At 52.8% G+C, this 20,373-nt stretch overlaps 1 protein-coding gene and 1 long non-coding RNA gene across 2 annotated transcripts in view; both read right to left on the bottom strand.

Annotated features, from left to right (window-relative positions):
- LOC135307580 (IQ motif and SEC7 domain-containing protein 1-like) overlaps positions 1-20,373 on the bottom strand; it is a 95,866-nt gene that overhangs the window by 15,493 nt on the left and 60,000 nt on the right. The gene's annotated exons all lie outside the window — the stretch shown is intronic.
- Positions 394-1,484, bottom strand: LOC135307277 (uncharacterized). Its single transcript, XR_010367981.1, has 4 exons — positions 1,423-1,484; positions 1,150-1,221; positions 961-1,062; positions 394-501 (listed from the first exon to the last, which is right to left on the bottom strand). It is a non-coding gene; the product is annotated as an uncharacterized LOC135307277 (long non-coding RNA).

The raw sequence follows: 20,373 nt of genomic DNA, 5'->3' as shown, positions 1-20,373 counted from the left end.
CACAGAGGAAATCCTCCCTAAATCCCTGAGGCAAACTGCAGCAGGCAGTGCCACAGTTATGCCTCCCTACCTCCTTCTGTCGCTCCTGCCCTCCTTCTGTGGGGAAACACCCCAGATCCCAAGGGCAATCAGCCAGGCCCTCTCAGGACACACTGGAGCCTTGCTCTCCCCCTCTGTCCTTTCCCCACCGTGGGCACCCCGTGCAGTCACTGCCAGGTTTCAGGACATGTCTCCCATGGAGGGGCCCCAGCAGGACTGCTCAGTGCCCTGAGCCTGCTCGGGATAATTCCCCTGGGCTGTGCCGCTCTAGTCCAGGCTGTGCCCACACTGCCAAGCAGCAGAGAGGGCAGCTCAAGCCTCAGCAGGGCTCAGGCCCAGAGGCACAGCAATTACCTCCTGTGTCTGTGCCTGGCATGGCCTCCCTTCCTTCAGCAGAGGCTGGCATGGAGCCCCTGCTTCCTCCGGGAAATGCTTCTTTCTCCACAGGCTCTCCTTTGATTTCTGGAGAATGCAAAAAGAGACAGATGGATCAGATGGAAACATTCCTGACTGGGAATGGGGAAGGTGACAATTTCAGGAGGCATCACTTGTGAAAGGAATGCATAAGGATCAGAAAACACCCAGGATTTTGGGACAACCCAAGGCTGCTTCCTTCCCCAAACAGCCCCAACATCTGATCTGCCTGGACACCAGGAAATTGCAGGGGATCTGAGGGTGGGCATGGACTGTGGTGCAACTGGGGCTGCCAGTCAGCTGATGCCAAATGCCTTCCTGCAGAGGCTGGGCAGAAGCTGCAGCCAGGCCAGGCTGGGAAACAGCCCTGCAGGGCGTGAAAGCAGCAGCGGGGCAGCGAGGCTGCCATGGATCCCTTCCTGCTGTGCCGGGCACGGCGTGTCCAGATGTGCAGCCAAAGCCCCCGGCTGCTGAGACCCAGGGGAAGCATGAGGGAAATGCACCCACCTTGCCTTCTCTGCAGACGTTCCTTCAGCATTTGCCACATGATTTCTAATGGGTCCAGGAATTTCTTGTCTGCCATGTCTTTGATCTCTTCTGGTGGAGGACCTTAAGAGAAAGTAGTTCCATTTCCCAGCAGTGGATCCCACAAAATCAGGTCTCAGCCTTTGGGTTCAGCAGGGACACACTACTCACCCCTGCCATGCAGAGTGGTCTTGTTGGCAATAACCACCAATGTACGTATGAATCTCCTCCCTGTAGACACACCTGTAACTCAACAGCCACAGAAGCTTCTGCCATCTCTGCTGATCTGCACGGGCACCACTGAGCCGCAGGAGCGGTGAGGGGATCGTGCAGGGCACGGGCACACACGTGCATGGTTCTGTGCTGGCACCTGCAGCGCTGCCTCCCTGGCCCAGCTTTGGGCTCTGAGCTGGCAGCTCTCCCAGGGGAAAGGCCTTGACCTACCCTCAGCATCTCCCAGAGCCTCAGTCCTGGATGTGGCGCCTTCACCGGCAGGTTCAGCTGCAAAGAAAGGCAGGACAGAAGAGCTCCTGTGGCACTGCAGGAGATCCTCAGGCTGCCCACAAGGCTCAGCCCCGGGGCACAGCCCTGGGCCCGGCCCGGCCCCTTCCCTCTCTGCTCTTCTCTGTGGCTGCACAGAGCACACGGAAGGACACACTGGCATTGCACACGGGAGGAAGATTGAAAGCTAAATGCTCCTTCCTCCCAATGACAGTGATCCTGTGGGAGCCCTCAGGGCTCCAGAAGGGAGCAGGGCAAGGTTTCCAGATTCTTTCAACCTTAAGATTATGTTAAGGGAAATGGTTTGTAAGTGAGCTTTTGTTGCATTAATCCTGATTATTCACTCAGGAAAGACAGAATGAAAACTTGCCTCCAGCATCCTCAAAGAACTTCAAACCATCCTTCATCAGGACTTCCTGAAAACCCATGTCACTATTCCAGTCTAGAAGGGAGCAGAGATCAGAACCATTTCCATGGTGTGCTAGGATCCCCTTCTGCCACAGGGAACTGGGCAATGCAGTGGTGTTGGGTAAGGCTGTGGGAGCCAGATGTGAATGGAGATGGCCAAAGCTGCACAGGGGCCTGGGGAGCTCTGGGCTGGCTCCTGGTCACTCTCCAACCTCTTTGCAGGCCCTTTGCAACATCTCTGGAGGGGTGGCTGGAGTAGCCCAGGGCCCGTGGGGTCTCTCTCCCTCCCACAGAGGAAACCCTCCCTAAAGCCTGGGGCAAAACCATCCCCAGCGCTTCCCAGGGAGCAGGGAGCGCTGTCCCGGGAAAGGGCAGCCAGGCTGCCGGCTCACCTGCTCGCCGCGCTTGCAGCGGAGCAGCCTGGGCAGCCCTGGCAGGCAGGGCCACGGCCAGGAGCAGCAGGAGTAGGAGGCGCAGAGCAAGGGCCATGGTGCCTTGTCCTCCGCCAGTCCCGCAGCTCTTGCTGCCACCGCTGTCCCGACACCGCTGTCCCAACGTCAGCACCGCTGCTGCCACCGCCGCTGCTGCCGCAACAGTTGTGCTCAGGGACTGACTGCTGGCTCCTTGTGCTGCTGTGCAACCACGGGGCTCTGGCACCTCTGGCACCTCTGTGACCTCAGGGCCTGCTGAGAGCTCAGCCTGCTGTGACCCCAGAGCCCTGCTGTGACCTCATGGCCTCAGCTGTACCCCCAGAGTGTGCGCCCGTCTGCATGAATGGACTGCCCTGATTGTAAATGTTTTGCTTCATCAAAGGGCCATTGCTCAGCAAAACCTTTCTTTTGCCTGCTGACATTGCTGGTCAGGCTGCGTCCCTCAAGATGCTCTTGATTGTTGCAGTTCAAATTTATTTTATTGATTTCATTTTAAGTGTTGTTTAAGGGCTCTGTTGTGCCCCCATTTTTTTCCTGAGTTGGTTTACCTGTGGGTTTTACCCTCCCTCCAAACTGTCCCTCGTGTCCTTCCCCACCCCTTGTTCCAGCTCTTTCCCTGCCTGTCAAGGCAACCCAGCCCCTTGGTTCCCCAACCTTTGGGCCAATCCCTGACTGCAACTCCCCTTTGGCATTCCCCTACTCCTGGGAGCCCCACTGGCCCTTGTGACCCATCCTCTCCACCCTCCTACCCCAATTGGCCCCAGACACTTGATGTAATCCCCTCACTCCTCTCCTGAGCATTCCCTATTGGTTCATTGTTTGCATCCACCCCATGACTTGTATGTGTACAAAACCCCTTGGGCAGTACAGCTAGGGGCTTTTCATCCTGTTCTCTTCGCCTGGACTAAGCTGTTCCTTGCAGAACCTGAAGACAGGGAGCCTCCTCCTTTCTCCTGTGCTTCGTCCCTGTCGTGGCTTGTGTCTGGCACTGGAGAGCAAGTGGCACTAAAGGCTCTGCCTCTGGTAAATGCCCATAGCGAGGCAGTTCCCGACTCCTGCCGTAGTGCCGGAGTTGTAAGAGCTAGCCCAGGTTCCAGCACTCACTTCACTAATGTACCGAATGCCCCTTCTTCAGTGCCTGCTCTGGTGCTCTGCCATCTCACACAGCAGAGTGTGATTCACATAGTGCAGCCCAGAGTTAGGTTGTTGCAACATTGAAATGGGTGTGGTTGGCAGGATGGCTGGGCATAAATCACTACAGAACTAAAGCATATGCGTGCACTGTGCCAGGCTGGACTTGAATAGACACAGGAATTGTGGAAAGATGAGGACAAGATAGCAGAGAACAATGGAAAAACCAGCTGAAAAGGAGGACATGCTAAAGGAGTTATTTGTGCACATTTGGGGCTATATTTTTCTTGGGTGCAAAGCAAAGTGAAAAGCTCCTAAATGCCCAACAGATGAGAACTGTGTGTGGTAAATAGGTATGATTCATGATGATTGATTCACAAAATGGAAACAGTAATCAATACTGATACAGTAATTAATATTTGGAAATAATAAAACAGTTAAAGGTCTAATGCCAAGCAAGAAAAGGAGAGGAGGGGTTATCCCTCTCCCCACCGTTCTCCGGCAGCTGTTCAGAACAGGAAGAAGCAAGAGATAACAATGACTAAATGTAGTTGGAAGAGAGGAGAATTTGGTTGGACACCAGGCAAATGTTGATTATATGAGATTCACTGCTTTAATGTTAGAACACAGTATTGGCTTATACTGTAGCAGCTTGGTGCTCATGTGTAATCCAAAAGGTGAACTACAGGACATGGAGGAAGAGGAGAGGCCTTCCTCAAAGAAGATCCCCAAAGAGTGGTGCAACTTACTTAAAGAAGTGTGGAGCATGAGTGGTAAAGGTGATGATGAGGGCAGTGATACAAGTGTGATGAATTGAAAATGGGAGGAGATGGTAATGGCCAAATACAGCATAAAAAGGGGAATGTTGGCTTGACAAGCTTGTACGTGAGGTGACGGGGGGTCCAAAAGCCCTGCACTCCGTACCCCACGCATACCCCGCGAGGTTATTTTTGCCTATACGCTATTATCAGGAGGAAATTATTCGTTATTTACAGCAAATGATACTGTCAATATTTTAAGTGTATTCAATTGTATATATATTAAGCTACATAATTCAAATTGCTGTTTTATTTAATTTTGTTTGGTTGGTTTTTTTTTGTGTTTTTTTTTTTTAATTGGAAAATTGGGCAAATATGACCTGTGGAATGTCCTCCACAGCAGAGTGTCAGACCTCTGGATCTTTTTAAACACTTTTATCAAGATGGAACTGTGGCAGCTTCAGCTGGTGCCTCTGGAGGACCTTGAACAAAGAACCCCTGAGCTTTTCTACCCTCCCAGGTGAAGTGTGATAGTCTGGGGTCTTCCTGCTGTGTCCGAGTGCCGGGCCACTGGCTGGCACCACAGGTCCCCAGACCCTCTGCTGAGGCATCCCTCTCTTAGAGTCAAGTTTAGTCTGTCACATTTGGCTTTTCTCTCTGATCCACCACCAGGACCAAAGATCACACGGTCGTGAGGATGTAAAAATGCCTGTTCCTTCTGGAACATTGCTGTTGTGTGACAGCCGTGCAGGCAGAGCGGGCAGCTGTAGGGATACTGACTCGTTTCCCTGGTGCCAGCCGTGCTGCATCCATCGAGCTGCTGGGTGTTGGTGCTCACTGGGACGCGGCCCGGCCCGGCACCACGGGAGTTAGGAAGGGTCTTGAAGGAATCCCCACGCGTTAAAGCAGACAATTTAGCCGGGGATTTTAAGTTGTTTCTCAGTTAACCTTGTAAAAGGCCAAAACAAGTCTCCTATGAATTCTGTCCCTGTCAAGTTCAGTTCCGCCCCGAAAGCCCCTCAGCATTCTCAGGGCAGTGGCAGGAGCCGGGTGCTGGCCCGGAGCCCTGCTGTCCGGGGAGAGCATGGCCCAGAGCGAGCCCCTGCTGCCCGGGATGGCCACAGGCCCGGGGGAGCTGGGCGGGCAACGCCAGGGCCCTGTCCAGGGCTCCTGGGGCTCCTCTGGCATCTGTTCCGTCCCCTCAGGCGCTGAGCGGTGCCCGTCCCGCGGGGCTGTCTGTGCCCGGCCCCAAAAGAGGCAGGGCCAAGGCTGTGGCCCCTGGGCTGGCGGTGCCGCCTGCCCGGCGCTCAGCACTGCCCGTGCCGTGCCGATGCAGCGTGACCCGGCGGGGCAGCTCCGCCTTGGCGCCTCGCCACCGCCATCCCGGCACGGCGGCTGGCCCTGGGCCGCAGCAGCCCCGAGCCGCACGGGCCCGGGAGGGACTGCCGGAGCTCCCCGTCCCCTGCGTGCCTCAGCAGACACTCCAGCCCCACTGCGTGCAGCAGGAGGGACACAAAGCACCTGCACGCTTACGAGAGTCCACAGCCCTTTCTACATGTGAAATGAGACCCCAGAACCGTGACATTTGCCTCAGGAGAGATCCCAGCACCCTGCACACCTTGGGAGAGATCCCAAACCCTCTGCATGCCTCACACAGGATTCCAAATCCCTTGCATGACTTGAAGTGGACCCCAGTGGCCTCCATGCCTCAGAGGAAACCTAAAATATTCCTGGGTGTGTCACAAGGGACCCCAGCCCCTCATGCACCTTAGGGGGACTCCAAAGCCCCCATGTGCCCTACAGGGAAGTCCAGGCCAGCTACGCCGAGTGTTTTGACCTGGAAAACAAGCCTGGTTTCACCTGGGTTGTTGTGTCTCTGGGTCTGCTCACCAGCCCTGTCGGACCCTGAGGCTACACAGCCCTCTCCTCTCCTCTCCTCCCCTCTCCTCCCCTCCCCTCCCCTCTCCTCTCCTCCCCTCTCCTCCCCTCCCCTCCCCTCTCCTCTCCTCTCCTCCCCTCCCCTCCCCTCCCCTCCCCTCCCCTCCCCTCCCCTCCCCTCCCCTCCCCTCCCCTCCCCTCCCCTCCCCTCCCCTCCCCTCCCCTCCCCTCCCCTCCCCTCCCCTCCCCTCCCCTCCCCTCCCCTCCCCTCCCCTCCCCTCCCCTCCCCTCCCCTCCCCTTCCCTCCCCTTCCCTCCCCTTCCCTCCCCTCCCCTCCCCTCCCCTCCCCTCCCCTTCCCTTCCCTTCCCTTCCCTTCCCTTCCCTTCCCTTCCCTCCCCTCCCCTTCCCTTCCCTTCCCTTCCCTTCCCTTCCCTTCCCTTCCCTTCCCTTCCCTTCCCTTCCCTTCCCTTCCCTTCCCTTCCCTTCCCTTCCCTTCCCTTCCCTTCCCTTCCCTTCCCTTCCCTTCCCTTCCCTTCCCTTCCCTTCCCTTCCCTTCCCTTCCCTTCCCTTCCCTTCCCTTCCCTTCCCTTCCCTTCCCTTCCCTTCCCTTCCCTTCCCTTCCCTTCCCTTCCCTTCCCTTCCCTTCCCTTCCATCTGGCCCTGGCTGAGAGCAGCAGACCCTGTGCAGCACCCTGCATTGGTGATGGCCCATCAATTAGGTCCTATCCAGTGTGTGTTAATTAGGGAGGAGCTTTGTTTTGCCTGCTGACATTGCTGGTCAGGCTGTGTCCCTGGAGATGCTCTTGATGGCTTCCCTCTTTTCCTGGGCATGGCACTGGAGGAGGTCTGGGCCCAGATGATCCCACGGAAGGAAATGTCCCTCAGCCCAGGGACGCTCAGCATGGGCTGCCCCATCCCCTCGGGGCCCCACCGCTGCTCACAGTGAAGCGATCTGCAGAATAAATAGACTCCACTGTCACCCTGGTTTTTAATGTTCTGTCCTGGATTAGGGTAAATCTGGGAGAAAACCTCCAAAGGGGCCCTCCCAGAAAGCAACCCCACATGGCCCCTTCCCCCCAGCGGGTCGGGAAGGATTCCTTGGAGAGAAGTGGAAAGAACCTGTTTATTTCACAGGCAAAACACCCCCAGCACACAAAATGAACAATACCAGATGACAATGCTTTCACCCATCTGAAAAGGATGACAAATTCAGAAAGTCTTTCCTGGCAGTGGTGGCTCTGCTGTCGCTCCCTCCGGCGCTGGGGATAGCTGCTGCAGCCACAGGATGCAAACTCTCGGTGTTTCCCAGGTCCCAGTCCGGAGCAGGTGTGAGTGGTTCCAAAAAGGGAAAGGAAAAACAGTCCAGGGAAAAATCCGGACTGCTTAGCTAAACTAACAAGCAGAAGCCAAAAAGCAAAAGCAAAGCGGGAGCACAGCAGAAGCAAGAGCAAAGCAAGCAACAGAAAGCAAAGCAAATAGCAAAAGCTGCACTATGAACTGCGCCGTCTGTCTGTCCTGCCAGCCGTGGGGGAGCAGGCTGATAACAAACCAAAACAAACCTTGCTCTTCAGGGCCAGTCGTGAAGGCACAGTACGTAATATCCAGCATTAACAGAACACACGACTGGGGATGCAAGCATCATAACCTCACCCTAGGACAAGTTCTTCTAAGCCTTCTGATGTTTACATTCTTGTAGCAAACTTTCTCACGCACTTTATGCAAATAACGTATTGTTATGCATTCTTTTCTGCAAGAGGAGAAATTTGATGGACTGTTGGTTTGTCCAGTGTCATTGGAGAGGTGGCACTTTCACCCTCCAATCCACTGTCACTTTTGGAAATCTGTAAATGTTGGAGTCAGAAATTCAACTCCCCTCTTTTTTACCTTGGAGAGATGCGTGTCTGTGTTGTTTTATTTCATGTCCTATAGTGACACTCCACAACCTGATGTATTTATGAAGTGGGTATGCGTGTCAGGGCCTGGCACAGGCGAGATGGCTCTCGTGAAAACTTGTGCCCCGAGCCCTGGACTGAGCCACATCTTTGTTCACAAACATGTTCCATATGCAAGACATTACACAATCTCTTCATGCATATTCAACCCCTGGCCCCGCCTGTCCTCCCCTCACATGGCGATGAGATCCATGCCCTTCTGGGCACACGTTGTTTCCTGTGGTGGTCACACTGGGGTCTTTGGTGGTCTCTGAGGCCGAAAGCTGTGGTCTTCCTCATGACTGAACTTTTGAACTTTTCTCCTTTCTGCGTGCACTGTGGTCCCCTGGTGCTTATCTGAGTACGTCTGTTGGTTGGATCAGCTTGGAGACAGAGGAGCTCCTTAGTCTAGTCTTCTTGCATTCCCTGGTCTTCTCCTGGTGTTATGAGTAAAAAAGTTATCTGTAGCTATGATATTTTATTAAAAATCCTTTCCTGGGATTTTTCCCCTCCTGAGGAGCTGAGGGCCTCAGGAAAGAAATGTAAACAATAACTATCTGCTGCAGTGGAATGCAACAGGTGCATCTTCCATTGGTCCATGTGGATTGTTTTCACTTGATGACCAATCACAGCCAACTGTGTTGAGCCTGTGAGCAGTCACAAGATTTTTGTTATGCATTCTATTCTATTCTATTCTATTCTATTCTATTCTATTCTTCTTCTTTGTAGCCTTCTGGTCATTTTTTCCTCTCTGTTGTTTTTGTATAGTTTTACTGTAGTATTTTAATAGAATATATAATAAATCAGCCTTCTGAAATGGAGTCAAGCCTCGTGTCTCCACACCTGGTGTGTTCGCCCCAACAAATTATCCATTTTTTTTAAGGCTGCAAAGTTAAACCGGTTGGGCCAGTTGCTGAGAGTTGAAATGTTGACTATTTGTTGTTGATAGCTTCATGTTGCAATCACCTCTTGTTAATAGTTTTTCTTCAATTACCTGTCAATGGTTAGAAATCAAGCGCAGTTGTCCCCCTGCTGCTTCCCAGGAGCCTGAAGGTTGCAGGGGGAGGTGACATCAGAGCTGGTATGCAGATGAGAATGCATTTCACCAAATTTTGCAATTTTCCAGGAAAAAAAACCCTAAAAACAAGAAGCCAACATGGAATTATTAAACCTAAGTAATGTCTAAAAGTGAGGAACTTAATCCTTAGTATCTGCTAAGATCCTTTTTACTTTTCACCCTAACCTGAAAGGATGTCAGCTAGAAAGAGGACCTGTAATGTTAGAACAAAAAAGCGGAATTCCCACTACTCCCTCGAGGACGGAAGCCCCAGCTCTCCCTGCATACCAGCGGACACAGCTGCATCATCCTCCTCCTCCGTGCCACTCCTGGGAGCAGCGGGGGTGCGGGCGACCTGTTGTTTCTCCCCAACCTGAGCTGAATGTTTTTAATAAAGGCATTAAAAAGGAGAAAGATCTCCTGCCCTGTTTATGACACTGGTATTGTCCTTCATAGCAAGAAGCTTCAGAAATTTGCATTTTCCTATGCCCTTTGTACCTTGGCAGAGTTTTCTTAAGTAAAAGGTTAAAATTCAACATATAATTCTACAATTTAAAATTTAAATGCTTAGTCCATATATTGCTAACTTAATTGAACCCCCCAAAACCTCCATTTCAACAGCAGTCCCTGCCTGGCTTCTGCCTGCCCACACCGTGGGCATCCACGGCTCCTCCTGGGCATGGAGCTCAGTCAGTGCTGGTGCTGGGTGGGCTTTGCTGCTGCTGCCACCTGGACAATGGGGTGACCGCTTGTCCTAGGTTACAGTATAAACATGTATTCCATTCCCATCCTCAAGAGCTGCTGAAACCAGGAGCCTTATCTCCTGTTAATCAACAAGATCACCGCTCTGTCTCCACCTACCAAGGAGAAGAAAACACAAGTTTTCCTAGGTGCCGTAGGCTTTTGGAGAATGCACATTCCCGAGGACAGGCAGATTGTGAGCCCTCTCTACCTTGTCACCCACAAGAAGAACGATTTCCACTGGTGTCCTGAACAGCAACAAGTCCTTGCCCAGATTAAGCAGGCAATCGCTCATGCGGTAGCTCTTGGCCCAGTCAGGATGGGACCAGAGGTGAAGACTGTGCTCTACTCTGCAGCTGGGAACCATGGTTTGTCCTGGAGTCTTTGGCAGAGGTGCCTGGTGAGACTCAAGGCTGACCACTAGGATTCTGGAGATGGAGTTATGAAGGCTCTGAAGTAAACTACATTCCCAGAGAGAAGGAAATCTTGGCTGCCTATGAAGGAGTTCAAGCTGCCTCAGAAGTAACTGGCACCAAAACGCAGCTGCTTCTGGCACCCCAGCTACCAGTGCTGGGCTGGAGGTTAAAGGAAATGTTCCCTCCACACATCACGCCACTGACACCACATGGAGCAAATGGATTGCCCTCATCACGCAGCGCACCCAGATTGGAAATGCGAATGGCCCTGGCATTTGGGAAATTCTATCAAACTGGCCTGAAGGGGAGACTTTTGGATTGTCTTCTGAAGAAGAAGAGGAGCAAGTGGCATGTGCCAAGGAAGCCCCACCATATAGTGAGCTACCGGAGCCTATCAGACAATATGCCCTCTTCTGTAATGGTTCCTGCTGAATTATAGGCACTAACTGGAAATGGAAAGCTGCAGCGTGGAACCCCACAGGACAAGTTGCACAAGCTACTGAGGGACAAGCTGGATCAAGTCAGGTTGCACAGCTTAAAGCCGTCCAGCTGGCTTTGGCTATTGCCAAACGAGAGAAGTGGCTGAGGCTCTATCTCTACGCCGATTCATGGATGGCAGCTAATGCTCTGTGGGGATGGCTGCATTGCTGGAAAAAGGCCAACTGGCAGCGCAGAGGGAAACCCATCTGGGCCACCAAGATTTGGCAGGACATTGCCACCCGAGTAGAGAGGCTGACCGTGAGATTCGACATGTGGATGTGCATGTACCCGAGAGTCGGGCTAATGAAGAGCATCACAACAACAAACAGGTGGACCAAGCTGCCAAGGTGAAAGTATCACAGGTGGATCTAGACTGGCAGCACAAGGGAGAATCATTCCTAGCTCTCTCGTTGGGCCCACGGTGCCTCTGGTCGTCAGGGGAGAGATGCAACATAGCGACGGGCCCGTGACCGAGGGGTGGGCCTTGCTATGGACAACATCTCACAGGTCATCCACAACTGCGAGAGCTGCGCTGCAATCAAACAGGCCAAGCGGGTGAAGCCTCTGTGGTACGGTGGGCGATGGTTGAAGTACAGGTATGGGGAAGCCTGGCAAACTGACCTCACCACGCTTCCCCAAACCCGCCAAGGCAAGCGCTACATGCTGACCATGGTAGAACCTACCACAGAGTGGTTGGAAACCTACCCTGTGCCTCATGCTACTGCCTGGAACACCATCTTGGGCCTAGAAAAGCAAATCCTGTGGAGACAAGGCACCCCTGAGAGAATTGAGTCAGACAATGGAATTCATTTCAAGAACAGCCTTATCAACACCTGGGCCAGAGAACATGGCATTGAAAGGACATATCATATCCCCTATCACACACCAGCTGCCGGGAAAGTTGAATGATGCAACGCACTACTTAAGACTATCCTGAAGGCACTTGGTGGAGGAACCTTCAGGAACTGGGAACTGAACTTAGCAAAAGCCATCTGGATGGTCAAAACCTGAGGACCTATCAATCCTGGTGCTGCCCAGTCTGAACCCCTGCACACAGGGGATGGAGACAAAGTTCCTGTGATACACATGAAAGGTATTTTAGGAAAGACTGTTTGGATTAATCCCACCACAAGCAGGGGCAAACCCATCTGTGGGTATTTTTGCTCAAGGACCTGGTTGCACTGGCTAGGTAATGCAGAAGGACAAGGAAAGTTGTTGTGTACCACAAGGAAATCTAACCTAATTTTAAGCAAGAATTGTGTGTAAAGTTTCATTTTATATAATATATATAGATAGATAGATACATATATATAGTAAGAGGATATTGGCTTGGGTATAGATGGTAATAGAATAAGGGTTAGATTATGTCCTAGGTTATAATATAAAATTATGTTCTATTCCCAACCTCAAGAGCTGCTGAAACCAGGAGAGGCATTGTTTCTTCCTTATCTCCTGTTAATGGGTCCATCAATGTCTTGCCACATGACTCAGAGATAACTCCCTCCCAGAGCCATTTCTGTTTCATGGCTAATCAAGGACCCACAGCATGAGGCAGAATGATATCAGCCCACTGTGAGATGCTCTGCCCATGGGGGAGGAGCTAAGCATCCCCAGCTGGATATAATCTGGGTTTTGGAACACAACAAGCAGTCTTTCCACTGGATTCCCAGAGGAACCGCGGCCCTTACCCACTGCTTTTCCAGAGGATGAAAGCTACCAGATTGTTTCTACAGGATCACCACTTCCACAAGTCCATTTCATCTGGACTGCTACCACCACCCTAACTAGCAGGGTGTCAGCAGGCTGTATTCTGAGCCTGTCAGTGGTTTTTCTTTTGTATTATTGCATGAATTTTGTTTTTTTTTTTCCCTTTTTCTAATAAATTGTATTTCTGACTTGGAGTCTCTCACTGGTTTTGCTTTGAAACCACAACACAGATCCTTCTCTTTATTTCAACAGAAGAATGGGCCGCTGCCTACCCTGCAACTGGGAGTGGGGAGGGTGGGGGGCGGTGGGGTGGGGTGTCGCCTTCAGTGATTCCTAGAGGGCAAGGTCAGGGGTCTCAGAGGCAGAGGAAGGGATGTGTTGGTCTCCGGAGGGGCTGGAAGGTGCTGGGATGGTCCTGGGGTCCCTAGAGGAACTCGAGTTGGCTGGGATGGGACAGACGGAGAGAAAAAAAGGGATGAAGGCAGCTTGGGGAGGCCCATGGGGAGAGCAGGTGGCAGTGGGATCTACAGGGTAAAAGGAGGTTCCCTCGTAGTTGGTTGTTCTGGGGTCCTCTTCACAGAAGACTTGAGAGGGCTGTCCAGACCGTCCCTGCTGCTGGAGGAGCTGCTCACGCTGGCTGGGTGTGAGGTGCAGCCACCGTCTTCCAACTCCTGTCCCGAGGTGCTCCTGTGCAGAGAGGAGGTGGCTGAGGCCCCAGCTGCCAGTGGCACACAGGGAGCCTCCTGCACAGCAGGGCCCAGAGCTGGCAAGGCTCCCCAGCACGGCTGGAGCTGCTGGCACAGCTGGGCCCAGCTGGACAGCTGCCCCTCAAGGCCCCGGCCAGCAGGGCACGACTCTGGGCAGGGTCCCTGGCCAGGAGCGGGCCCCAGAGCGCCTCTGCCTTTCAAGGGCAACCTTGGCCCTGCTCTTTCTCCTCCCCACCTCCCTCTGCCTCTGCCCTGTGCCCCTGGGGCTGCTCTTGGCCAGGCAGCCTCAGTGGGAGCCAGCACTGGCTGCAGCCCCAGCGGGGCCCCCAGGACAAGGCCCAGCAATTGAGAGGCCAATGGAAGCACTGGGCAGCAGCAGAACCCTCAGCAGAGATATCTGGACAACCAGGGACTGGCCACAGCTCCACTGCAAACTCTCTGGGAATATTCCCTGACTATGAGCAGCCTTTAAAGGAAGCTGCTTGAGACAGAGAATCGCGAAACACTCACCGTTTTCTCTTCGAGCAATACCAGATTCTGGCATAGCACATCATCAGGGACAGTGCTGCAGGTGCCACAATGGCCATCAACGTAATCAAAAAGGATGTTTCCGATCTGAAAGTTCTTCTCATGCTTTTCCAATCTGTTGAGTTCTCGGCTGCATCTGTTGGAGCAATGGGGAGCGTGAGCCCGTGCTGTGCTGCACTGCTGAAATGCAGCGTGGTGCATACGGGCAGGACGTCCTCACTCCCTGTTTCCCCCAGAGCTGGGGCCTGCAGGCATTTTGCTGCCCCTTGGCACAGGACTGCTCAGTACCCAAACCCCTGACCCTGCATGCTATAATTCCTCTGTGCTGTGCCCTTCTGTTCCAGGTAACACTTGTCAAAGACATGGATAAGGACAAGGAAAATGGCCAGGATTTTGGAGCTGCTCCAGGGCCCTCTCTCCTGCAAAGAGCAGGCCCCTCCAGATATGCTCAGAGACTGGGAAATTGCAGGGGGATCTTAGGGTGTGCATGGACTGTGGTGCATGGATGACTTCCCGCTGTGCCGGGCACGGCGTGTCCAGATGTGCAGCCAAAGTCCCCGGTTACTCTGTCCCAGGGGAAGGCTGAGGGAAATGCACCCACCACGCTGGCTGTCCACGCCACTCTGTTTTTGTTCCAGATGTTTGGAAATGTCCAGGGACTTACGAGCTCCTGTAGGTTTCTTCTTCCTTCTTGGAGGACCTTAAGAGAAATATTTCCGTTTCCCAGGAATGGATCCCACAAAACGAAGTCCCAGCCTGTGGGGACAGCAGGGACACACTACTCACCCCTGCGATGGGAGTGGGGCTTGTGTGCAACATCCACCAAAGTCCTCCCTGCAGACACACCTGAAACTCAACAGCCACAGAAGCTTCTGCCATCTCTGCTGATCTGCACGGGCACCACTGAGCCGCAGGAGCGGTGAGGGGATCGCGCAGGGCGAGGGCACACACGTGCCTGGTTCTGTGCTGGCACCTGCAGTGATGCCCCCCTGGCCAAGCTTTGGGCTCTGAGCTGGCAGCTCTCCCAGGGAAAAGGCCTTGACCTACCCTCAGCATCTCCCAGAGGCTCAGTAATGGGTACACATTGGGAATCCAGATTATCTTCATCAAACGTATTATCTTCGTCATCAGGATTGTCTTCATCATCAGGTTCACCTGCAAAGGACGGACAGAACAGCTCCTGTGACACTGTTGAAGATTCTCCTTCAGGCCCGAGTGGCAGTAAGGGCACCTGGGTGATTGGTGCCCTCCAAGGCACTCCCTCAGCTCTGCCTCCCACTCAGGAGCAGGGGCATGGGGAGCACGTGCCTGCAGTGGCCCCACACTGGCATGGAAGGAGCCCCTTGCAGGGCAGTTGGGGCAGAAAGGACTCCCTGGAGCTGCCAGCAGCTCTAAAGCCAGCCCCAGGCAGGGGGTGTGGCAGTGGCAGCAGGAGCAGCTCAGGCTCCCTGGGGCTGGCAAAGGAGCTGCCAAAGGCTCAGCCCCGGGGCACAGCCCTGGGCCCGGCCCCTTCCCTCTCTGCCCTTCTCCCTGGCTGCACAGAGCACATGGAAGGACACCCTGGCATTGCACACGGGAGGAAGATGGACAGCTAAACGCTCCTTCCTCCCACTGACAGCAATCCTGTGGGATCACTGTAGGGTACAAGAGTAGAAATTTGGAGGCCAGGATTTCCAGAATCCATCAAACTTCGGAGGATCTTAAGGGAAATGACAGAGGAATATCACTCTGGACAATGATTACACTTGGACAATGATTGCTCTGTTAGCAAAGAGTTGCTGAAAACCTACCATCACCAAGCTCCAACATCCTTAAACTGTGCTTTAACAGCGTTTCCCAGTGATGGAAGTCACGTTCCCAGTCTAGAAAGGAGCACAGATGGGAACTGTTCCATGCTGTGCTGGGATCCCCTTGTATAGGGAACCAAGCACTGCAAGGGGGTCAGGTAATGCTGTGTGCCTGCACTGCCAAGCAGCAGAGAGGGCAGCTGAAGCCTCAGCAGGGCTCAGGCCCAGAGGCACAGCAATTACCTCCGGGGCCTTTGCCTGGCATCGCCTCCCTTCCTGGGGCAGAGGCTGCCATGGAGCCACTGCTTCCTCCGGGAAATGCAGCTGTCAGCACACTCTCTCCTTCCATGTCTGCAGAAAGGAAAAAGGACAGCTGAATCAGGTGGGTTTGTTTCCCAATGGGAATGTGGCATTCTCAGGAGGCAATGCTTGTTTAAGTAATGGATAAGATTAAGGAGAAAGACCAGGGCCCTTCCTCCTCCAAAGAACTGCCCCTCCAGATGCGCTCACAGACTGGGAAAGTGCAGGGGATCTCAGGGTGGGCATGGCCCATGGTGCAGTTTGGGCTCCCTGGCAGCTGATGCCAAATGCCTTCCTGCAGAGGCTGGGCAGAAGCTGCAGCCAGGCCAGGCTGGGAAACAGCCCTGCAGGGCATGAAAGCAGCAGCAGCAGCAGCAGCAGTGGGGCAGCGAGGCTGCCATGGATCCCTTCCCACTGTGCCGGGCACGGCGTGTCCAGATGTGCAGCCAAAGCCCCCGGCTGCTGAGTCCCAGGGGAAGCATGAGGGAAATGCACCCACCACGTTGTCTCTCCAGGTCACTCCAGATCCTGTGCATGTGTTTGGATGCCTCCAGGGACTTCCTGTCTCCTCCAGGTTTGTTCCTCCTTCTCGGAGGACCTTAATAAAAGCATTTGCATTTCAGGTGAATGGATCCCACTGAACCAGGGCTCAGCCTGCGGGGTCAGCAGTCACACACTACTCACCCCTGCCATGGGAGCGGGGCTTGTGTGCAGCAACCAGGAAAGGAGCCTGAAAAGTCTTTCCTGCAGACACACCTGAAACTCAACAGCCACAGAAGCTCCTGTCACCTGATTCCTGCAAGGTTCTCAATGATTATTCTTTTACCAACATTGAAAACATACCTGGTGGAGGGTTAAGACCCTGGAAATCATCATTAAGCCAAGCTGCTGGAGAAGCCTTCCTAGCATGCTCATCTAGAGGGGAGCACAGATCAGATCAGACCCATTTCCATGGTGTGCTGGGATCCTCCTCTGCCTTAGAGAACTGGGCACTGCAAGGGGGTCGGGTAAGGCCTTGGCTGCCAGTTGTCAGTGGACAAGGCCAAAGCAGCACACGGGCCTGGGGAGCTCTGGACTGGCTCTGGTCACTCTCCACCCACTTTGCAGGCCCTGTGCAACATCCCTGGAGTGGTGGCTGGAGGAGCCCAGGGACCATGGGGGCTCTCTCCCTCCCACAGAGGAAACCCTCCCCAAAGCCCTGGGCAAAACCATCCCCAGCGCTTCCCGGGGAGCAGGGAGCGCTGTGCCGGGAAAGGGGATCCAGGCTGCCGGCTCACCTGCTCGCCACACTTGGAGTGGAGCAGCCTGTGCAGCCCTGGCAGGCAGGGCCACGGCCAGGAGGAGCAGGAGGAAGAGGTGCAGAGCAAGGGCCATGGTGCCTTGCCCTCTGCCAGTCCCGCAGCTCTTGCTGCCACCTCTGTCCTGACACCGCTGTCCCAATGTCAGCACCGCTGCTGCCACCGCTGCTGCTGCCGCCGCAACAGTTGTGCTCAGGGACTGACTGCTGGCTCCTTGTGCTGCTCTGCAACCACGGGGCTCTGGCACCTCTGTGATCTCAGAGCCTTCTGTGACCTCATGGCCAGGGTGGAGATCTTTGGAGTGGGTTCTGCTTTCTTCGGAAGGGAGCTCATCCTGCCCAGCTGCTCTGCCCAAGGGCTGTGACACAGTCCCAGCTCAGCTGATCTCACAGGCTGGGACATGAAGGGATGCAGAGCAGCTCTGCCGAGAAGGACTTGGGGTTGCTGCTAGAAGAGAGGCTGGACATGAGCCAGCCATGTGCATCCAAAGGAGAGTGCCCAGCAGGTTGAAGGAGGTGACTCCCCCCCTCTGCTCTGGTGGGACCCCACCTGGAGTACTGTGGAAGACGTTTTACAGTGACCTCTGTGAGCCATCGAGAAGTTAGGTAGGAGGATCCATGTTTACAACTAAAATAGTTTTCTAGCAATTTTCTATGTCATTGATCATAGAAACCAAGAAAGAAAGGATAAATAAAAGAAACCTGCAACTCCCTATTCCAATGAGTATTTTGCTTGTATCTCGCGACCAATGAGTAAAGTATAAAGTTAAGAGCTTTGTAAAAATGCAGAAAAAGCATGCAGGCTAGAATAAAAACAGGGTTTGAAGCCTTCTGGAAATGGACTGTGTTGCTTTGTAGTGTCTCAGTCTCTACCACGACAGAGTACTGCATCCTGCTCTGGGTCCCCAAGACAGGAAGGACACGGTCCTGTTGGATCTAGTCCAGAGGAGGGACAAAAAGCTCTGAGGGCTGGAGCCCTTCTGCTTTGGAGACAGGCTGGGAGAGCTGGCAGTGTTCAGCCTGGAAGAGAGAAGACTCCAGGGACACCTGATTGCTGCCTTTCAGGGCCTTATGGGGGCTTGTAAAGAGATGGGGACAGAATTTTTAATAGAGTCTTTTGTGACCAAACCGAGGGGGAATGGTTTTAATCTAAAAGATGGTAAATTCAGACTAGATGAAAGAAACACATTTTTTACACTGTTTGTTATGAAACCCTGGCACAGGTTACCCAGAGAGGCGGACATCCATCCCTGCAGACATTCAAGCTCCTGCTCTGAGCAACCTGACCTAGTTCAAGGTGTCCCTGCTCACTGCAGGCCATTGGGACTAGATGGCCTTTAAATGTCCCTTCCTACCCAAGCCATTCTGTGCTCCTGTGCACCATCAAAGCAGTGCTGCATTAGTGCTGGGCTGATTATGCTGGCACCTGTATTTTGGTACTTGTGCCATTTAGCAATTGGCCACGAGAGGATTGATGGGCTGGGCAGTGAAGTCTGCAAATAACACACAGTGTGCTCAAGGAGAAAAAGGAGAGGAACACGGCTTCCAGTTCAGATAAATGCCAGCATTTTGCTTCCCATTCCTGGTTAGAGAAATAAAGGAATGTCCTGAAGATCCCTTCATGTGGGTTCATTATTGGCCGTATCAGTACTTGTGTTCTGTAAAACAGGTTAAGTTGTTACAGCTTCTTGCCCCATTTATCCCTGGATAAACCCCAAATACTGCATTGCTCCTTGTCTACTTTCTTCCAAGTCAGGGCAAATTTTGTTCATTACTTAGTGGGACATAGTCATCTGTTCACAAGCAAATTCCTCTTGCCATTCACACAATGGCTAGACTGCTTTGTTGATTTGCTCCAATTGGACTGTAATTAAGGCCTACCTTTCACTAGAATTAAAGCTGATGCATTGGGAGGCAAAGTGTTCAGTCATTTCTCCTGGAGTCTGACACTGTAGAGAGCTGTTCTGTAACCAAATGACATTTGAAGACAGGTGTAGTCTACCATACTTCTGGCATACTAAAAGTGAGAAAAAACCCTTTGAATCAGGATTTTATCCTTTCTTCCTCCACCTCCTCCTCCCAGGAATTTTAATCTCTGGAGTCTAAGTTCTTCAGCTGCCTCACAAACATTCTTTTAATTCAGACAGGCGTCCATGCATTGAGCCACAAATCAGGACCGTGGTGTGAACCTTGAAGCAATGTAGGTTTATAGCACTGAAAATAATAATCCAATACCCAGGTTAAGCCAGGCCTATTGGTTATTTCCCAAATAACTCTACCTATCCTCAGTGATGTTTCAAAAACGATCATTGTGAAGGCTAGGAGCGGGGAGAGAGAATGTTATCAAAATTAAAAATAGAGCTTTCTGAGATCTTTATTTTCCTATAAAAAGAGAGTCCAAACTATTCATCTATGGAACATTAAGTAAGAAGTGAACAAAAGACTGTCAAAATAATTGCTTGGGGAACAAATAACCCATAAATAAAAACAAGCTTAAATGTAGATAATAAGTAAACCATCATGCAAAGAAAAAAAACAGACCTGCCAAAACTAAAACCAATAAGGCTGTTTCATCTGTCTCAATTAAAAAAAAAAACAAACAAACAAACAAAAAAAAAAAACCAAAAAAAAAACCCCCTGAAAATAATTAGAGATTCTCAAGGGCGTTACTATATACAGAAACTTCCTGGTATTGGGAAAAACATGAAGGAAAGTGTAGCATGCAATTCACAGATGTAACCTAGAATTTGTTAGGGAGGGCCAGGGGTGGCAGTGGCTGCTCAGGGGTGGCTTTGGCCCATGTCCCTGGCAGCAGCCACTGCCCAAGCAGCTGTGCTGCCCCCGGGCTCTCCTCCCGGCCTGCTGGGCTTTGTTGGCTGGCACAGCCTGTGCCAAGGGCTGGCAAGGTGCCTGCAGGCCCCAGCTCTGGGGGAAACAGAGAACGTCCTGCCCGTATCCAGCGTGCTGCCAGCTCAGCAGTGCAGCACAGCACGGGCTCACGCTCCCCATCGCTCCCACAGATGCAGCCAGCATCACAAGACCTGTTCCCAATGCCCAGGATGGCCTCGGAAGGGGTTTCTGTCAGGGAACAGGCTGCTGGCTAGGGTTACTGCCAGGCGTGCTTTCTTTGGAGCTTGTCTTCATGTTGTGCTGCTTTGGAATTGGGTATTCCTGGAACAGAAAACAGTGAGTGTTTTGTTGCTCTCCCCCTCAAACAGCTTCTTTTGAAAGTCTAATGTGGTCGGGGAACATTCCCATTGAGGCTGCAGTGGGGTTGTGGCCAGTCCATGGTTGTCCAAATAACTCTGCTGAGGGTTCTGCTGCTGCCCAGTGCTT

The sequence above is a fragment of the Passer domesticus genome, chromosome 9, assembly GCF_036417665.1.
Source record: "Passer domesticus isolate bPasDom1 chromosome 9, bPasDom1.hap1, whole genome shotgun sequence".
NCBI classification, from domain to species: domain Eukaryota; kingdom Metazoa; phylum Chordata; class Aves; order Passeriformes; family Passeridae; genus Passer; species Passer domesticus.
Note: the sequence above shows the minus strand (reverse complement) of the source record. Positions and strands in the feature narration are given on the sequence as shown.